Genomic DNA, 18,697 nt, shown 5'->3' on the forward strand with positions numbered 1-18,697 from the left:
TTTTGATCAGTTTTTGTTGTGCAGGCAGAAAGTCCAGTCCCTGTTACTGCAGAAGGGCTTCCACCTTGATTTCCGACAGGAAAATTGAAATGAGCACGTGCACTGATAAAGCCTTATTTGTTCTCTCTCATTTGAGGGACATGGAACTCTTGACTGCCTTTAGCAAATTCTGTGATGCTTTCCAATACCGCTAACAGCCCGTTTCATGTCTGCTCCAGTTGAATGGTGACCTGCACCCAGGAATGGCCCTTCAGTCTGCCTCCTGCTCTTCCTCACTCCAACTAGAAGGTGGTAGACAAGAACATTTCTAGGCAGGATCTTCAAGGCCCAGGCAGAGGAACACAGAAAAAAAAAAAAAAAAAAAGGAGACAGCAGCGCAACCCGGTACATATAATTTAAGGATCCCTTGCCTTTGACAATTGATTTGATTGTCATCTTCCCATTGGACATTTTTTTAAAATTCAATGCTATTCACTCCTTTTATATGCTATATTTAAACTTGTTGGGAGAAAACTACATGTGCTTCCATTTCTCCTGACATCTTCCTTTCCCATCCATCCAAGTCCTTCCCCCATCATTTGCAGCCCAGAAAGAATGCAAACTGTGGTACCCAGGCCCATACAGCTGTCAGGGCTCAAAACACAGTACCTTTAAACTTGGCACCTTGGCATGGTGAGTACTTTGAACCTAAGGAAACTGGAAGGCCTCTCAAGCAAGGTCTTTCTGACCTTCTCCCATCTTCCTGTTTCTTGCCCCTTCTTCTCCCTCTAAGCAAGCATAGAAAACAATTCCTCTTCCCCAAAGCAGGCCATAGATGTAGAACCTCTCTTCCCCAAAGAAAACCATAAAACCTAGAAAGATCACACTCTCCTTCTCCCTTGAAAATCCTCATTTCAGAGGGGTTGTGCCCTAGGAAGAAGGAATGCTACATGGAGAGGCCAAGAAGACTCTGAACAGAGGCTTTGCTGGGTCTCCCAACTCACTCAGTCAATTACCACTCAATCATACACTTTTGTCCAACCACATTTCCATATGGCTGTCCATTTTTCATCAAACTTAAGCATAAAAATAGGCAGTTTTCCCTGGGTCTTTGCGTCTTCATATCTGAAGGCTCCTGTGTCATGCAAAACTTTGATTAAATACATCCTTATGCTTTTGCCTTGTTAACCTGTCTTTTGTTATAAGGGTGTCAGCTGTGCACCTTGTGATGGGTGAGAAAAGGGATCACACCTTTCCACAGCCCCCACCTACCACCACCCAGATCTACCTGGTACCACAAAGGGCCTCCGTATACCTCGGTGGGGAAGCCGGTCTATATCTGTGTGTCCTGATCACATACTCCCCAAAGTGCTGCTGGGCCCTGTAGCCTCAGGGGTAAACAACTGGAGCTCAGTTGGACTTTGGGTGATCCATCTGGGGATGATGCCTTGGGACCTAAAAGCAGGCCCATTCATTTGCACAGGGACTTCTATGGTCCTGGAGAACCAGGACAGCATGTAGAAGTGGATGAGGTGGGGAGGAGGACAGAAGCTGCTGGTATATGGGTGTCCTGGCTCAGTGAGGAACTGGGGTTCAGGGTGGCAACTATAAGGCAGGGTACGCAGGGCAGGGTCTCCAGTGACCCAGCTCTAGAGGCAGTACTGTCTCACTATAAAACTCTCACTAAGGAACCATATTGAAATACATTTCTTTAACTATTTAAATATTTCTTGTGAGAAACTATATTATTTGCATCTAGTATTAATTACTTGGAAAAATCAAACTCATAAATTTGGCAACAACAGACAACAAATAATTTCTATCAAAAAATGATAAAGACTTCAGCAGAATTTTTTTTCTCCCTCACTGGTCAAGTTGTTTTCTGGCAGACAGTGAGCTAAAATTACAAGAAATTCTCTGGGGAGCAGATTGCAAGAACCAGAATGAAATAAAGTGTGCTTCTTCAGAAACAAAATGTTGGAACTCCATTCCAAACAGCATTTTCTCATAAGAGATACAGTTTTATTGTCTTCAGTGTATCATTCCAAGAAGTTTTGACTCCCATGATTGGGCTTAGATATCTAGTGGGTGTTTTCAGATACACGGCATCCCTTAAGGGAGATTTATATGCAACTATAAGGTGCCATAAGGAAGGTAAAAAAAAATGCTTGTCTGATGAGGGTGTCCTTTGATTCACTTCACCTCAAGCATTTGATCAAAGTTCACTAGATATAGGTCTGTCGTGTAGAAATAGGTGGAAACCTTCCAAATAGAAATCTGACTATACCCTGCCAAGATAATTCCTCACTAGATTAACTTACACACACTTGCAGTTTTTGATGTCTTTGGGAGATCAGTACTTATTTTGGAAAAATGATCAAAAAAGATTATAAATTAATAATACCTTTTTAATGCCTCAGGTCAATAACTAATTTAAGAAATTTGCTTAAATGTTTCTTATTATACCCTTAAATAAAATCCACAAACCAAACAGGAAGCAGCTTCATTAACCCATTACAAGGGAAAAAGTGACATATCTGAAATGAACTTGCAAAACTCTAAAAAAGCAATATAATTTTTGCAGTATATTACAGTGACAGTAAAAGACAGAAACTAGATTTGACTTAAAGTCACACAACAGCTGCACAAACTGATATTTTAAATAGAAAACTCTATCTTCACAGGATAAAATAAAAGTCAGGAATTTTCAAAGAGAAAAAAAAATCAGACATTATCTTTAAAAACCAGCTGGATATGCATCCTGCTTATGTCTCACATGAGTTCTTGCTGAAATTTAAATGAACCTTGCTCGAACATTGGCAAAGTGGGGATATTAAAGTAAAATATTACATGCTTGACTAGTCCAGGAATTTGGGCTTCTTCTGGATTCAAAAAGATGGACTGAAAAAGCGGTAGTGAGAGGCAGTAAGCAGGTGTATTCACATGGAGATGAGACATTTGCAAGACAGGCATGAACAGGAATGATTATTTCAAACTGCTAAAGAGTCAGGAGTGTGAAGAGAGAATTCTTGTACGCTGTTGGTGGGGATGTAAATTTTATGGAAAATTGTACAGAGGGTCCTTGCATTAGTCTGTTCTCACGCTGCTATAAAGAAATGCCCAAGACTGGGTAATTCACTAAGAAAAGAGGTTGAATTGATTCACAGTTCAGCATGGCTGGGGAGGCCTCAGGAAATTTATAATTATGGCAGAAGGGGAAGCAAACATATCCTTCTTCACATGGTGGCAGCAAGGAGAAGAATGAGTGCCCAGCAAAGGGGGAAGCCCCTTATAAAACCATCAGATCTCATAAGAACTAACTCCCTATCACGAGAAAAGGATGGGGGAAACTGCCCTCATGATTCAATTATCTCCACCTGGTCCCTCCCATGACATGTGGGGATTATGGGAACTATAATTCAAGATGGTATTTGGGTGGGGACACAGCCCAACCATATAAGTCTGCCCTAGACCCTCCCAAATCACATGTCCCCACATTTCAAAACACAATCCATACCCTTCCAACAGTCCCCCAAAGTCTTCACTCATTCCAGCATTAACCCAAAAGTCTAACTCTAAAATCTCATCTGAGACAAGGTAAGTCCCTTCCACCTATGAGCCTGTAAAATCAAAAGCAAGTTAGTTACTTCCTAGATACAATGGTGGTACAGGCATTGGGTAAATACACCCATTCCAAATGGGAAAAGTTGGCTCAAAGGAGCTACAGGTCCCATGCAAGTCTGAAATCCCATAGGGCAGTCATTAAACCTTAAAGTTCCAAAATGATCTCCTTTGACTCCACGTCTGACACCCAAGTCACACTAATGCAAAATGTGGACTCCCATGACATTGGGCATCTCTGCTCCTGTGGCTTTGCAGCGTACATTCCCCCTCCCGGATGCTTACACAGGCTGGCATTGAATGCCTGTAGTTTTTCCAGGTGTCTGGTGCAAGCTGTCAAAGGATCTACCATTTGGGGGTCTGGAAGACAGTGGCCCTCTTCTCACAGATCCACTAGGCAGTACCCCAGTAGGGACTCTCTGGGGGCTCCAACCCCATATTTCCCTTCTGCACTGCCCTAGCAGAGGTTCTCCATGAGGGATCCACCCCTGCAGCAAATATCTGCCTGGACATCCAGGCATTTCCATACATCCTCTGAAATCTAGGCAGAGGTTACCGAACCTTAATTCTTGACTTCTGTGCACCCATAGGCTGAACACCACATGGAAGCTGCCAAGTCTTAGGACTTGCACCCTCTGAAACCATGGTCCACACTGTACCTTGGCACATTTTAGCCATTGCTGGAGTGGCTAGGACATAGGGCACCAAGTCCCTAGGCTGCACACCGCAGGGGGCCTCTGGGCCTGGCCCACAAAACCATTTTTTCCCTCCTAGGCCTCTGGGCCTGTGATGGAAGGGGATTCTGTGGTCTCTGACATGCCCTGAAAACATTTTCCCCATTGTCTTGGTGATTAACATTCAGCTTCTCATTACTTACGAAAATTTCTGCAGCTGGCTTGAATTTCTCCCCCCAAAATGGGTTTTTCTTTTCTGTCACATCCTCAGGCTGCAAATTTTCCAAACTTTTGTGCTCTTCTTCCTCTTGAACACTTTGCTGTTTAGAAATTTTTTTCCACCAGATACCCTAAAGCATCTCTTTGAAGTTCAAAGTTCCACAGATCTCTAGGGCAGGGGCAATATGCCTCCAGTCTCTTTCCACAGCAAGAGTGACCTTTACTTCAGTTCCCAACACCTTTCTCATCTCTATCTGAGACCACCTCAGACTGGACTTCATTGTCCATATCACTATCAGCATTTTGGTCAAAGCCATTCAACGAGTCTCTAAAAAGTCCCAAACTTTTCCACATCTTCCTGTCTTCTGAGCCCTCCAAGTCTCTAGGAAGTTCCAAATTTCCCCACATTTTTCTATCTTCTTCTGAGCCCTCCAAACTGTTCTGACCTCTGCCTGTTTCCCAGTTCCAAAGTCACTTCCACATTTTTGGGTATCTTTATAGCAGCACCCCACTACCCAGTACCAATTTACTGTATTAGTTCTTTCTCATGCTGCTAATAAAGACATACCTGAGACTGGGTAATTTATAAAGAAAAGAGGCTTAATTGACTCACAGTTACACATGGCTCGGGAGGCCTCAGGAAACTTACAATCATGGCAGAAGACACCTCTTCACAGGGCAGCAGGAGACAGAATGAGAGCAGAGTGAAGAGGGAAGCCCCTTATAAAACCATCAGATCTCATGAGAACTAACTCAATATCATGAGAACAGGATGGGGAAAACTGCCCCCATGATTCAATTATCTCCACCTGCTCCCTCCCACAACACATGAGGATTATGGGAACTACAGTTCAAGATGAGATTTGGGTGGGGACACACAAAACATATCAGCCCTCAACAAACTAAAAGTAGAATTACCATAGGATCCAGCAATTCTACTTCTGGGTATTTATCCAAATGATTTTAAATCTGTTTTTCAAAGAGATGTCTGCACTCCCATATTCAGTTCAGTACTATTCACAATAGGCAAGTTATAGAATCAACCTGTGTCCATCAACATGAATGGATGAAGAAAAGGTGGCATGTATACACAATGAAGTACTATTTGCCCTTTAAAAAAAGAGAAACCCTATCATTTGTAACAACATGGATAAAAGTTGAGAACATTATGCTAAGTGAAATAAACCAGACACAGAAAGAAAAATATTACATGTTCATCCTTATATGTGGAATCTAAAACCTAAAATCAAAAATCAAAGAAGAGAGTAGAGGAGTGGTTACGGAGGCTGGTGGTAGGGGATGGAGAGATGATGGTCAAAGAGTACGAAATCTCAAACAGCAATTGGTTTGTTGGTTTTTTTTTTTTTTTTTTTTTTGAGCTCTGCACAGTGTGGTGAATGTATTAATAGTAGATTGTCCATTTCAAAGTTGCTAACAGAGTAAATTTTAAGTGTTTTCACTACAAAAAGAGGTAAGTATTTGAGGTGATGGATGGACATTAGCTTGATTTAATTACTCCACATTATATTTACAAATCATAACATTCTGTACCCCATAAATATAGGCAATTATAAATTGTGAATTTATAACAAAAAATATGAGATATGATTTTTTAATAATTCCATTTTATGTATATTCAGTTACATATAAGAGTCATGTATTACTTTAAGGGAGTAGGTTTTGTTTAAAGGACTTGCATATCTATGGTTATGCTGAAAGGAGACAAAATGTGCAATCGGCTATAAAATCGTATAACAGAGCCCAGTGGTGCCCTTCCAATGCCACCCCTTCCCATATCCTGACATACCAACATATGTCCCTTTCACAAATGAGCAAAGTTCTGCCCCAAGAAAAGCCCACTCAGGCAACCTTGAAAGAACAAGTGACTGCAAAATGGAGAAGTTGTCCACTAATAACTGTTTTCAATAAACTTGTGCTAAATAATTATGTTGTATATCTTTATGCTTCTTTAAAAAGCAATATAATCTTCTACTTCTGGCCAATATAGCATAACAGAGACCAGATTCACCCTCCTTCCTGAAACAATCAAGAAAACCAGATGAAATATTTGAAAATGGTTATAAAGATAGTAGATACCAAACAACAAAGGACAGTGATTCCTAGAAGACAGGAAACAAGTGAGCTCCATGGTTGTCCCAACTTATTGCTCAGGAGAATTCCTGATTCAGGCAGGGTAAACTCAGCAAAATCCAACCATCTTCCCGAGTTGAGGAAATGCAACTGAGACTCCAGGGAGACTAACAAGGCCAGAACTGGCAGCACAGATGACTGCAGCAAAGAGAACTTCCCAGAGACAGAAACCTGGACACCTGCAGAGGCTCCTCAAGTATTCAGCAGATCAAAGAGTACATATAAATAAACGATTTAAGTCCAGAGAAAGAACCATCAGAAAGTAGAGGGAACAGCACCCAACACTCTCACAGGGCCAGGAATAGTACCTGCTCCAGCCAGCCAGATTCGGAAATTTCATAATCCATGGGGCATTGGGTAGAGAGGGGCCCCCAAACCTGGGCCACAGACCAGTACCAATCCATGGTGTGTTAAGAAACAGGTCACAGGCTGGGTGCGGTGGCTCATGCCTGTAATCCCAGCACTTCGGGAGGCCGAGGCGGGCAGATCACGAGGTCAGGAGATCGAGACCATCCTGGCTAACACGGTGAAACCCCGTCTCTACTAAAAATACAAAAACACTAGCCGGGCGAGGTGGCGGGCGCCTGTAGTCCCAGCTACTCGGGAGGCTGAGGCAGGAGAATGGCATGAACCCGGGAGGCAGAGCTTGCAGTGAGCCGAGATCGCGCCACTGCACTCCAGCCTGGGTGACAGAGCGAGACTCCGTCTCAAAAAAAAAAAAAAAAAAAGAAACAGGTCACACAGCAGGAGGTGAGTGGCAGATGAGCAAGCATTACTGCCTGAGCTCCACCTCCTGTCAGATCTGCTGCAGCATTAGATTCTCATAGGAGTATGAACCCTACTGTGAACTGTGCAAGCCAGGGTTCTAGGTTGCGTGCTCCTTATGAGCATCTAATGCCTGAGGATCTATCACTGTTTCCCATCACCCACAGATGGAACTGCCTAGTTGCAGGAAAACAAGCTCAGGGCTCCCACTGATTCTACATTATGGTGAGTTGTATAACTATTTCATTATCTATTACAATTAATATAGAAATAAAGTGCACAATAAATGTAATGTGCTTAAATTATCCTAAACCACCCCCAACCCCGGTCCATGGAAAAATTGTTTTCCATGTAACCAGTCCCTGGTGCCAGAAAGGTTGGGAACCGCTGAGGTAGAGTACTCAGATAGGATTTGCCTCAGGCATGGGGCAAAAGTAGCTTTAGACTGTATGTTGCTCTGGTCCTGCCAAGACTTGAAAGAATCCTAGCAGTAAAATTGTTAGATCAAATTGCATGCACATTTTACATTTTGATATGCCCCCTCCCCCTTGGCCTCTAAAACATCTATCAATTTATGCTGTCCATTTTATTCACAGAGTTGTCATCAAGGCATTGGTGTATTTATTTGTTGTTTTAATGGATAAATATTTATTCTTATGGCTTAAATCCCTTGTTCCTTATCAACCATCTAATCTGACTTGACTGCTCCATGAATTTGAATTGCTGACTATTGCCACACTCTATTGACATCCTTGAATCTAACTCAGTCCAGTAGATACAATCCAAACCTCAGCCAACACAAGCACGTGAGGGTCCTAGTTCAGAGACTGTCCACCCTCTCTTAACAGTGAGAATGCAGATTCTAATTGCCAATACTTTCTAGTTTCTCAAACAAAAGACAATGTAGGCAAAGCTCACCTTACTAATTTAAGATATTTTTTACCAATGGGCTAAGAATAAAATAATGCAACAAGTGCCTATCTTTCAGAGGAAGATTTGAAGTCAAATATCTTCTCTTTTATCTACTAATTAGACGACCCTGAGCAAAATAAATTATACTCTCTAAACTACTTTCTTCACCTGCAAAATGAGAGAAGGTTAACACTACTTTTGAAGGGTTGCTGTGAGGAATAAATGAGGTAATGAATGAAAAGTCATTATGGAAGCTACTTATCAATATATAAAAAGATGTGTCCCTAAATTTAAAAATTACCTAATATATTCTAAGTTTCCTAAGTAAACTAGATTCAGTTTTTTGTGAAATTACCTTCATCAAACTTTAAAGAATCTCAAAATAAGGTACAAAGATGATAGAAGCAACATCAATAATGCATTGTTAACTTGACAAAATTCTATTTCACATTCAAATTTAAAGACAGCTAAATAATGGCAAAAAATTTCAAAGATCACCCCAAAATAAAGAAGCCATTTGCCATAAATGAAAAACATTGTCAATGTATTCATTTTTGTGTTGCTGTTGTAAGAAATCACCACAAACTCAGTGGCTTAAAAGAAAACAAATTTGTTATCTTACGGTTCTAGAGGTCAGAATTCCAAATGGAGTCTCAGATGATTAAAATCAAAGTGTTGGCAGGGCTGGTTCCTTCTAGAGGCTCCATGAAAAAATTCCATTCTGTGCCTCTTCCAGTTTCCAAATGCTACCAGCATTCCTTAGCTTGTGACTGCGTCACTCCAACCTCTTGCTTTTATAACCACATTTCCTGCTACTCGCTGTGATCTCCTGCCTCGCTCTTGTCAAGGTCCCTGTAATTACATTAGCCCCACCTGGATAATTGAGGCAAATCTTCCCATCTTGAGAACCACAAATTAACCCTATCTGCAAAGTCCTTCTGTCATATAAGGTAACATTCACAGGTTCCACAGGTTGGGATATGGACATCTGGGCTAGGGGCACTATTCAGCCTACCACAGGGAAAAATGCAAACACAGTCATAATTTAGGCAATGGACACATTAAGAGCACTGCACTGAGTCACACAAATCAGGTTAAGAAGCAATAGGTGATACAAGGGTGCTTTAACATTAAACCCTCCACAAAGCATCTCCTGACTCCCTTCAATAAGCTGTAAGCAATTGTTTTAAGGCTATGTGTTTAAAAGCATGTGTGGCAAAAAAGGGGAAATCTTGATTGAACACCTGCTGTGTGCCATGAACTGTCTGGGCACTGAGGATACAACAGTGAACAACCCAAAGTCTCACCCTTCATGGAGCCTTCATTCCAGCAGAGGGACACTGTATGCCATCAAGTCTTCTAGTAACACCAGCAATGTTGCCTTGATTGAAAGTAGTAAGATTCATACATTCTGTATGACTCCAGTATAAAAATCTGGAAAATATTAACAGTATGATTCCCAGGGCACCTGCTTAAAATAGACAAGGCTAGTGCAAAAAAAGTTAGGACTTATTCTAAAAACTAAAATAAAATAAGCTTACACCTGAAGACATGGGTTTTGTTTTTGTTTGTTTGTTTGTTTGTTTTTGAGACAGAGTCTCGCTCTGTCACCCAGGCTGGGGTTCAATGGCACGATCTTTGCTCACTGCAACCTCCACCTCCTGGGTTCAAATGATTCTCTTGTCTCAGCCTCCTGAGTAGCTAGGATTACAGGCACATGCTGCCACACCCGGCTAATTTTTTGTATTTTAATAGAGAGAGGATTTCACCGTGTTGCCCAGGCTGATCTCGAACTCCTGAGATCAGGAAATCTACCCTCCTTGGCCTTGCAAAGTGCTAGGATTACAGGCATGAGCTACCACGCCCAGCTGAAGACATGGGTTTCTTAATACCCTAGCCAAGGATAGAAAAGAAAATTTGGAAAAGATGAATGAATTCCAGAGACCATTAATAGTGGGCCGCAGATTAAATAGACTACATTATGAAGAAGGGAAGCTATTTTTTTTTCAATCATATAACTCAGTTTAAGGCACAAGAAGATTCCTAAGATGAAAAACAGAATATTTCATATCAAGGAGTAAGAGTGGCCTCATTTTTCTGGTCAAATTTGACATTAACTAAAATAGGAAAAAATGAATCTATGTCTTCTGATTATGTTAAACTCACATTTCGTTAATTGTTAAACCAAAAAAATGTAGCTACAGGAAAATATGAGAGGCTGATCTAATGGGATGATTAGTTTATTGGTGTGAACTTCTTTTGGTTTATTACTATCCTGTTATTTTTTCCAGTATCCCTTTTCCTCTTTCTCCTTATAGCCTACTTCTTCTGAGCTCCCACCTCTGATTCAGTTCTCCTTGGTTAGGGTTTTCTACTTATCTATATGAAATTTACTAAAGAAAGGCACTAAGTAGTATCTTGGTTATCCTGTGCACCTCATCAGGAAATCTTCTGAGTGCCATTGCCTGCTGTTTCCTCTGCCCTCCAAATGTTACATACATTTCTCCCGTGCCCAACCCTAACCCAGAATCATACAGGAAAGGAGCATCCTGCACAACTTTTCTTTACATATATAATTTATTCAATATTATTTCCCAAACCTACTACATATAAATTCACATTGTCTCCCTTTTTCTATCCTAATATCCCCCAAATCCTCTAAAGCAGTGATTCTCAAACTTTAGTATATAGAAGAATCACCTAGGAATCTTCCTAAAAGGCAGATTCTAATTCAGTAGGTCCAGGATGGGGCCTGAGGTTCTGCATGTTTAACATATGTCTTTACACAACAAGATTTAATCCTCAGAAATAAAAATGCTGTTGTGAAAATTTTTAAATTGTGTTTCAGGAGCTCCTGAAACGCAATCATATAAATAAGTAAAAGATTTCATATAGATAAGTAAAAAACCCTAAACAAAGAAAATTTAATTGGAGGAGAGAGCTCAAAGAATTAGGGTATTAGGAGAACGAGGAAAAGGGATATCGGAAAACACAGTAGAAAAATAATAAACCGACCAGGCACGGTGGCTCATGCCTGTAATCCCAGCACTTTGGGAGGCCGAGGCGGGTGGATCAGAGGTCAGGAGATCGAGACCATCCTGGCTAACACGGTGAAACCCCGTCTCTACTAAAAATAAAATAAAATAAAAATTAGCCGGGCGCCTGTAGTCCCAGCTACTCGGGAGGCCGAGGTAGGAGAATGGCGGGAACCCGGGAGTCGGCGCTCACAGTGAGCCGAGATCGCACCACTGCACTCCAGCCTGTGCGACAGAGCCAGACTCCATCTCAAAAAAAAAAAAAAAAAAAAAGCAATAATAAACCAAAAGAGTTTCGTACCAAGAAGCTAATCATCCCATTAGGTTACCCCCCAGAGGTGCCTAATAGGCCAGGGATTGGTGGGGAAAACGGAAAATGAAGTAAAGGACAGGTTTGGCCTCTGCAGCTACCTTGTCTGCACTACTTTTATCTATTTTAATGTATTAGAATTTCGAGTAACATTTCACTTGCAGAAAAATATAGATGAGTTCCCTGGTAATATGGTTTGGCTGTATCCTCACCAAAATCTCAACTTGAGTTGTAGCTCCCAGAATTCCCATATATTGTGGAAGGGACCCAGGTGGAGGTGATTGAATCAGGGCATCCAGTGTCTCCCGTGCTAGTCTCGTGATAGTGAATAAGTCTCACGAGATCTGACAGGTTTATCGGGGGTTTCCGCTTTGGCTTCTTCCTCATTTTCTCTTGCCACCGCGCTGAGAGAAGAGCCTTTCACCTCCCGCCGTGATTCTGAGGCTTCCCCAGCCATGTGGAACTGTAAGTCCCATTAAACCTTTTTTTGTTCCCAGTTTCGGGTATGTCTTTATCAGCAGTGTGAAAACGGACTAATACACCTGGTTTAACGACAACAACACAGTTTGAAAATCTTTTGAGTTTCAGTGACGATGAGCTTAATTACAAAATTATTTTGGCATTGTTTTTGAAGAGAGGAAAATAAATGTTCCACTCAGCATTCTCTGAACTACATTATAAAAGTCTTAGATTGGCGCATTGAGAACATGTGTTCAGTCTGTTCAAGAATACGAAATTGTCCTCGAATATTTTTAATTAATTTTTATTTATTTTTGAGAGAAGGTCTCACTCTGTCACCCAGGCTGGAGTGCAGTGGTGCCATCATAGCTCACTGCAATCTCCAACTCCTGAGTTCAAGCGATCCTCCCACCTCAGCCTCCCAAAGTACTGAGATTACAGGCATAAGCCACCACTCCTGTCTTTCCTCAAATATTTTTAATATATTAACTGAATTACCTTTATAACTTTAGGTGAAATCACTCTCTCAAGAACTTATTTACCTATGTTTAAATTCAAGTCAACAAATATTCATTGAATACTAAATACGTTAGCATAGGGATGTATTGCCTTAGGGTACAAGGGGCTTCACTCGTGCTTTCTGTCTTTGAAGAGATTTGCTTTCTATTAGGAAGAACAAAATGACTTACTATAAAACACAGAGAGAGGAAACCCATAAAAGTATAAATGTGCAAGAATTCAAATGAGAGATTGTCTCTAGTTGGAATGACCAGGTGGAGTTTAGAATTGGTAATGGAAATAAATCCTCAAAGGATGGATACGAATTCTTCTATCATTAATGAAGAGAAAAAAGTATTTCTGGTGAAAAGCACAGGCTGGATGAAGAATGGAGTCCAGAAAGTTAGAGAAATAGAGGTCCATGGGAAACAAGATGAGTGAGACCGGATTTGGACGGGGAGCCAAGTCCCCATGAATGTTGTGGAATCACTTGCCACAGGAGTTCAGTCTTAATTGTGGGAGGAGCTGGGAAAATGACGATCCAGAAGAGGGAGTTGGAGGATCAGAAAAGACACTCAGCAGTCCATTTAAGAACCCATGTCCAGCACAGCAAATGGGACTGGGAAGCAGAGCTTATAGGGAGGTGTATAGGCAGCTGTTGTCATTGTGAAGCTAGCACATCTGAGAGTGCACAAACATCTGAAGACTGCCCAGAGGCTGATGTTGGTCAACAGGACCAACAGTTGAGCTGGATACAAATCAGAAGAAAGCCAGAGCAAGTGGGAACCCACTAGGCACCTCTGCATCTGTTCATTGCCTTATCCGACCAAAACCACCTTCAGAGAGTAATGGCCACTACTTCACTTCTGCTTTTTGATTCTCACATGAGTTCTTCATGAGCCACACAGGGCGACTTATCCTGGGAAATATAGTGCCCAACTTAAATGAGTCAACGCGAACAAGCCACCACACAAGTTGTCCTGTTTAAGAGATGTAAGATGCATATGTGAATGTGCTGAAGATCAATTTGGTTAAGGTATCAGGGAACGTGACAGTGACCATGACTTCCATGGTGTAAAGTTGATAATCAAGGGAATCATCTCTAGTGAGGTGGGAGTGAGGTTTATTTTTGCAGGTTCGGGATGAAAAGCCTGAGACTGACCCAAAATTATCCAGTCCAGCATAAGAAAATATTCCTTGACAGGATGTCCTAATCCATGCAGCCATGAGAGGGTTTTATTTAGATGAGAGAGAGAGACAGAGCTCTATAACAGTGCCTTCCAACTCCTGTGTCAAAGAAGCCATTGTACTGGTATATGGAAAAGAGTTCAGGTATGCTGAGATACTAATCCTCCAAGCCTGCAGGGCAGCATGGTCGCAGTCAGAGCTCCTAGACCAGCTGCCTTGGGCAATGAGCATTTCTGTCCAGGGCTGAAGGCAGTGAGCATACTGGGTTACATTTATTTCTTGCTGCTTCCCCACCATGCACTCGGCACAGTGCGTGGTACTCTAGCACCTGGGCATCTCTTCCAGCAGCCATCTGCAGCATGAATTGCTGTTCATAATGGACAAGGCGCCTACAGAGCTGCTGAAGGAGTGCATGTTCCAGATGCCCAAGGAGCTCAGCAGGCAGCTGTAAGTATATTAGCAGGAGGTAAGAATGGCAGGAGGCCAGGGAGACAAAGTTTTTGGCAGGCACCACCCAAGGAGTAGCTCTGAATTTCTGCCTTCAGTATTTGTAACACATGTGGGTTTGTGACTAACTTGTTCCTTTTCTGATTTCAACCAGCTTCAGGTGCACCTACATTCTGACAATGCACCTACATTCTGAAAATTAGAGCCTTGTCATTATTTTTAAATTGTGACGTAAAAAATTTCATGTGGATTCAAAATCTATTAACATTAAAGATAATTTCAAAGTTTAATCTCTGAGGGAGAAAATGGGGGCTTCTTTAAATGCAGTTTCAGCTGTTACAAACACTTGAATGGCTGAAAAAATGGTTTTTATTTTTTAAATTACGTGGCTATGTGAACAAAATTTCTTTGATGGTAGCTATAAACAAAGTAATCATCATCTGAAATCATTAATAAGGAATTTACTGTAGCCATGGAGAACATAAGACTTAATAATAAAATGTTACGTTCATGGAAGCAAGTATGAGTTTGTTTTTGTTTTTTTGCAAGTGCAATACAAATGTTTTATTTATGACTTCTAATTAAAATCACAGTAAATTACTAAAAAGTCTTAAATATAATCCTAACATTAATAATTAAGCAAGATACAGCCATCTTGACATTTCTGATGATAGTACAATAAAGTCAAAATAATTGGTTTTCCTTTGGGAGAAAAAACAGAAATAAATCTGGGAAGGTGAAATCAGGGTCTTAGCTGTTACATTCTTTTTACTTTCATTGTGAGTAATTTTAGCTTTCTTTCCTACTGCAAATGATGGTCCACTCTCCCACAAATAAAAGCATCATAGAAAAAACTCTTAAAATATCATGAACTGAAAAGTGAATATTTTTTCTCACTCTCCAGCATCTTTGTGGGTTTCCTGAATGATAACATTTTAGTTATTGGCTTTAAGTCCCGATTATTAATCCCTGTAAGGCAGTACTTAGAGGAGAGAAGCAAGGGCAATTTGCAGCAAAGAGATGTGCACCAGGAAGTATTGGCAGAGTACAATGTGGTGAGATTCTAGGACTGTGGGCTTAAACTGCCCTGGAAGCAAGTATGAGTTTTTTATTAAAAACCTTGGAAGATTCTATTTGTAAATTTTAATCATGTTGAATTGGTAACAACTAAAAAGTATACATATCATATAAAATAAATGTAATAAAATTTTTCACTAAGCACCATGGAGATTTCTCCAGATCCCTCCATTTACTCCAGTGTATTGTATGATTGTAATTTTCTGGTTTTCTATTTATTTCACAATGTTAAAAATAAAATTGTCATGAGGAACTACTCTTGAAAAGAAAGGTTAGAAATGCACATTTCTTTGGGGTCAGAGACACAAATCTTGTAGCTCTAATTCCATATGTCCCCCTTATATCCCAACATTATCTTAACATTATATCCCAATGGGCTGGCATTATGATGAAGGATATTTACAATTGAGACTCCTGGATGCAGGACTACTCTCCAGCTCCATGTCAGATAAAAAAAAAAAATCACCCAGTGCGAATGATTAGTGATTGGTAACTACTGATTTGTCTTCTCAGTTTATCAATGTTTCTCTGAAAGACTAATTATGTTAACTGAATTATTTAAAAGTTATAGATTCAATACTGCATTTTAAGAAGATCAAACTGGCTGAGACTATATATGATGAGGAGAAAAGGGAGGAATGAAAGAAAGGAAGAAAAGTTGTGTGCTGTTGCAATAGTCAGAGGACAATAATGAAGATCTAGCATAAGGCTGTACAGTAGCTGTAGAAAAGAGATTCTTGAGGCACTTTGTAGATAAAATCTTCAGAACTCTTGGGTTTGGGGAGAAACGAACATGAAGTCAAATATGACTGAAATCTTGATTGTGAGAGGATGGTAAAATTAAAGAAGAGAAAAGGAAGAGCTGGTTTAGGGAGGAGAATAATGTATTTGGATCTGGAAATGTTAAATTTGGGTCCTGGGGTAGGACAACAATATAAACTGTTCTGCCAAAAACCCAAGATGCTGATTCAGAATATGAGGAGAAATGCCCTCAAATATACAGCTTAATTCTCAAACAGAAGGAGGAACATATTTTTAAATTGTTTTTCCTTAAGTTATTGGGGTACAGGTGGTATTTGGTTACTTGAGTAAGTTCTTTAGTGGTGATTTGTGAGATTTTGGTGCACCCATCACCTAAGCAGTGTACACTGTACCATATTTGTAGTCTTTTCTCTCTCACCTCCCTCCCACTCTTCCCCGCAAATCCCCAAAGTCTGATGTATCATTCTTATGCCTTTGCATCCTCATAGCTTAGCTCCTACATATCAGTGAGAAAGCATGATGTTTGATTTTCCATTCCTGAGTTACTCCACTTAGAATAATAGTCTCCAATCTCATCCAGGTCACTGCAAATCCTATTAATTCATTCCTTTTTATGACTGCATAGTATTCCATCATATATATATGTACACACACACATACACCACAGTTTCTTTATCCACTTGTTGATTGATGGGCCTTTGAATTGGTTCCACGATTTTGCAATTGTGAATTGTTCTGTTATAAACATGCATGTGCAAGGATCTTTTTCAAATAATGACTTCTTTTCCTCTGGGTAGATACCCAGTAGTGGAATTGCTGGATCAAATCGTAGTTCTACTTTTAGTTCTTTAAGGAATCTCCACATTATTTTCTATAGCAGCTTTACTAGTTTACATTCCCACCAGCAGTGTAAAAGTGTTCTCTGTTCACCACATCCACGCCAACATCTGTTTTTTTAGTTTTTGATTATGGCCATTCTTGCAGGAGTAATGTGGTATCTCATTGTGGTTTTGATTTGCATTTCCCTGATCTTTAGTGATGTTGAGCATATTTTCCTATGTTTGTTGGCCATTTGTATATCTTTTGAGAATTGTCTATTGATGTCCTTAGCCCACTTTTTGATGGGATTGTTGGTTTTTTCTTACTGATTTGTTTGTTCACTGTAGATTCTAGATATTAGTCCTTTGTCCAGTGTATAGATTGTGAAGATTTTCTCCCACTCTGTGGATTGTCTGTTTACTCTGCTGACTGTTCCTTTTGCCATGCAAAAGCTCTTTAGTTTAATTAGGTCCCAGCTATTTATCTTTGTTTTTATTGCATTTGCTTTTGGGTTCTGGTCATGAAATCCTTGCCTAAGCCAATGTCTGAAGGGTTTTTCCAATGTTATCTTGTGGAATTTTTATAGTTTCAGGTCTTAGGTTTAAGTTCTTAATCCATTTCGAGTTGATTTTTGTATAAGGTGACAGATGAAGATCCAGTCTCATTCTCCTACAGGTGGCTAGCCAATTATCCCAGCACCATTTGTTGAAAAGGGTGTCCTTTCCCTGCTTAATGTTTTTGTTTGCTTTGTCAAAGATCAGTTGGCTGCAAGTATTTGGATTTATTTCTGGGTTCTCTATTCTGTTCCATTGGTCTATGTGCCTAATTTTATACCAATACCATGCTGTTTTGGTGACTATGTCCTTATAGTATAGTTTGAAATCACATAGTATGATGCATCCAGATTTGTTCTTTTTGCTTAGTCTTGCTTTGGCTATGTGGGCTCTGTTTTGGTTCCATACAGATTTTAGAACTGTTTTTTCTAACTCTGAAGAATGATGGTGGTATATTGATGGGGATTGCATTGAATTTGTAGATTGTTTTGGCAGTATGGTCACTTTCACAATATTGATTCTACCCATCTATGAGCATGGGATGTGTTTCCATTTGTTGGTGCCGTCTGATTTCTTTCAGCAGCATTTTGTAGTTTTCCTTGTAGAGGTCTTTTGACTCCTTGGTTAGGTATATTACTAAGTATTAATTTTTTTGCAGCTATTGTAAAAGGGGTTGAGTTCTTGATTTGATTCTCTGCTTGGTCACTGTTGGCGTATAGAAGAGCTACTGATTTGTGTACATTAATCTTGTATCTGGAAACTTTGCTGCAATCTTTTATCAGTTATAGGAGCTTTCTGGAGGAGTCCTTAGGGTTTTCAAGGTAAACGATCATATCATCAGCAATCAGTGACAGTTTGACTTTCCTCTTTACTGATTTGGATGCCCTTTATGTCTTTCTCTTGCTGATTGCTCTGGCTAGGACTTCCAGTACTATGTTGAACAGGAGTGGTGACAGTGGGCATTTTTGTCTTATTCCAGTTCTTAGAGGAAATGCTTTCAACTTGTCCCCATTCAGTATTATGTTGGCTCTGGGTTTGTCATAGATGACTTTTATTACATTAAGGAATGTCTCTTGTATGCCGATTTTGCTGAGAGTTTTAATCACAAAGTGATGCTGGATTTTGTCGAATGCTTTTTCTGCATCTAGTGAAATGATAATGTGATTTTTTGTTTTTAATTCTGTTTATGTGGTGTATCACATTTATTGACTTGCATATGTTAAACCA

The sequence above is a fragment of the Theropithecus gelada genome, chromosome 5, assembly GCF_003255815.1.
Source record: "Theropithecus gelada isolate Dixy chromosome 5, Tgel_1.0, whole genome shotgun sequence".
Taxonomy (NCBI): domain Eukaryota; kingdom Metazoa; phylum Chordata; class Mammalia; order Primates; family Cercopithecidae; genus Theropithecus; species Theropithecus gelada.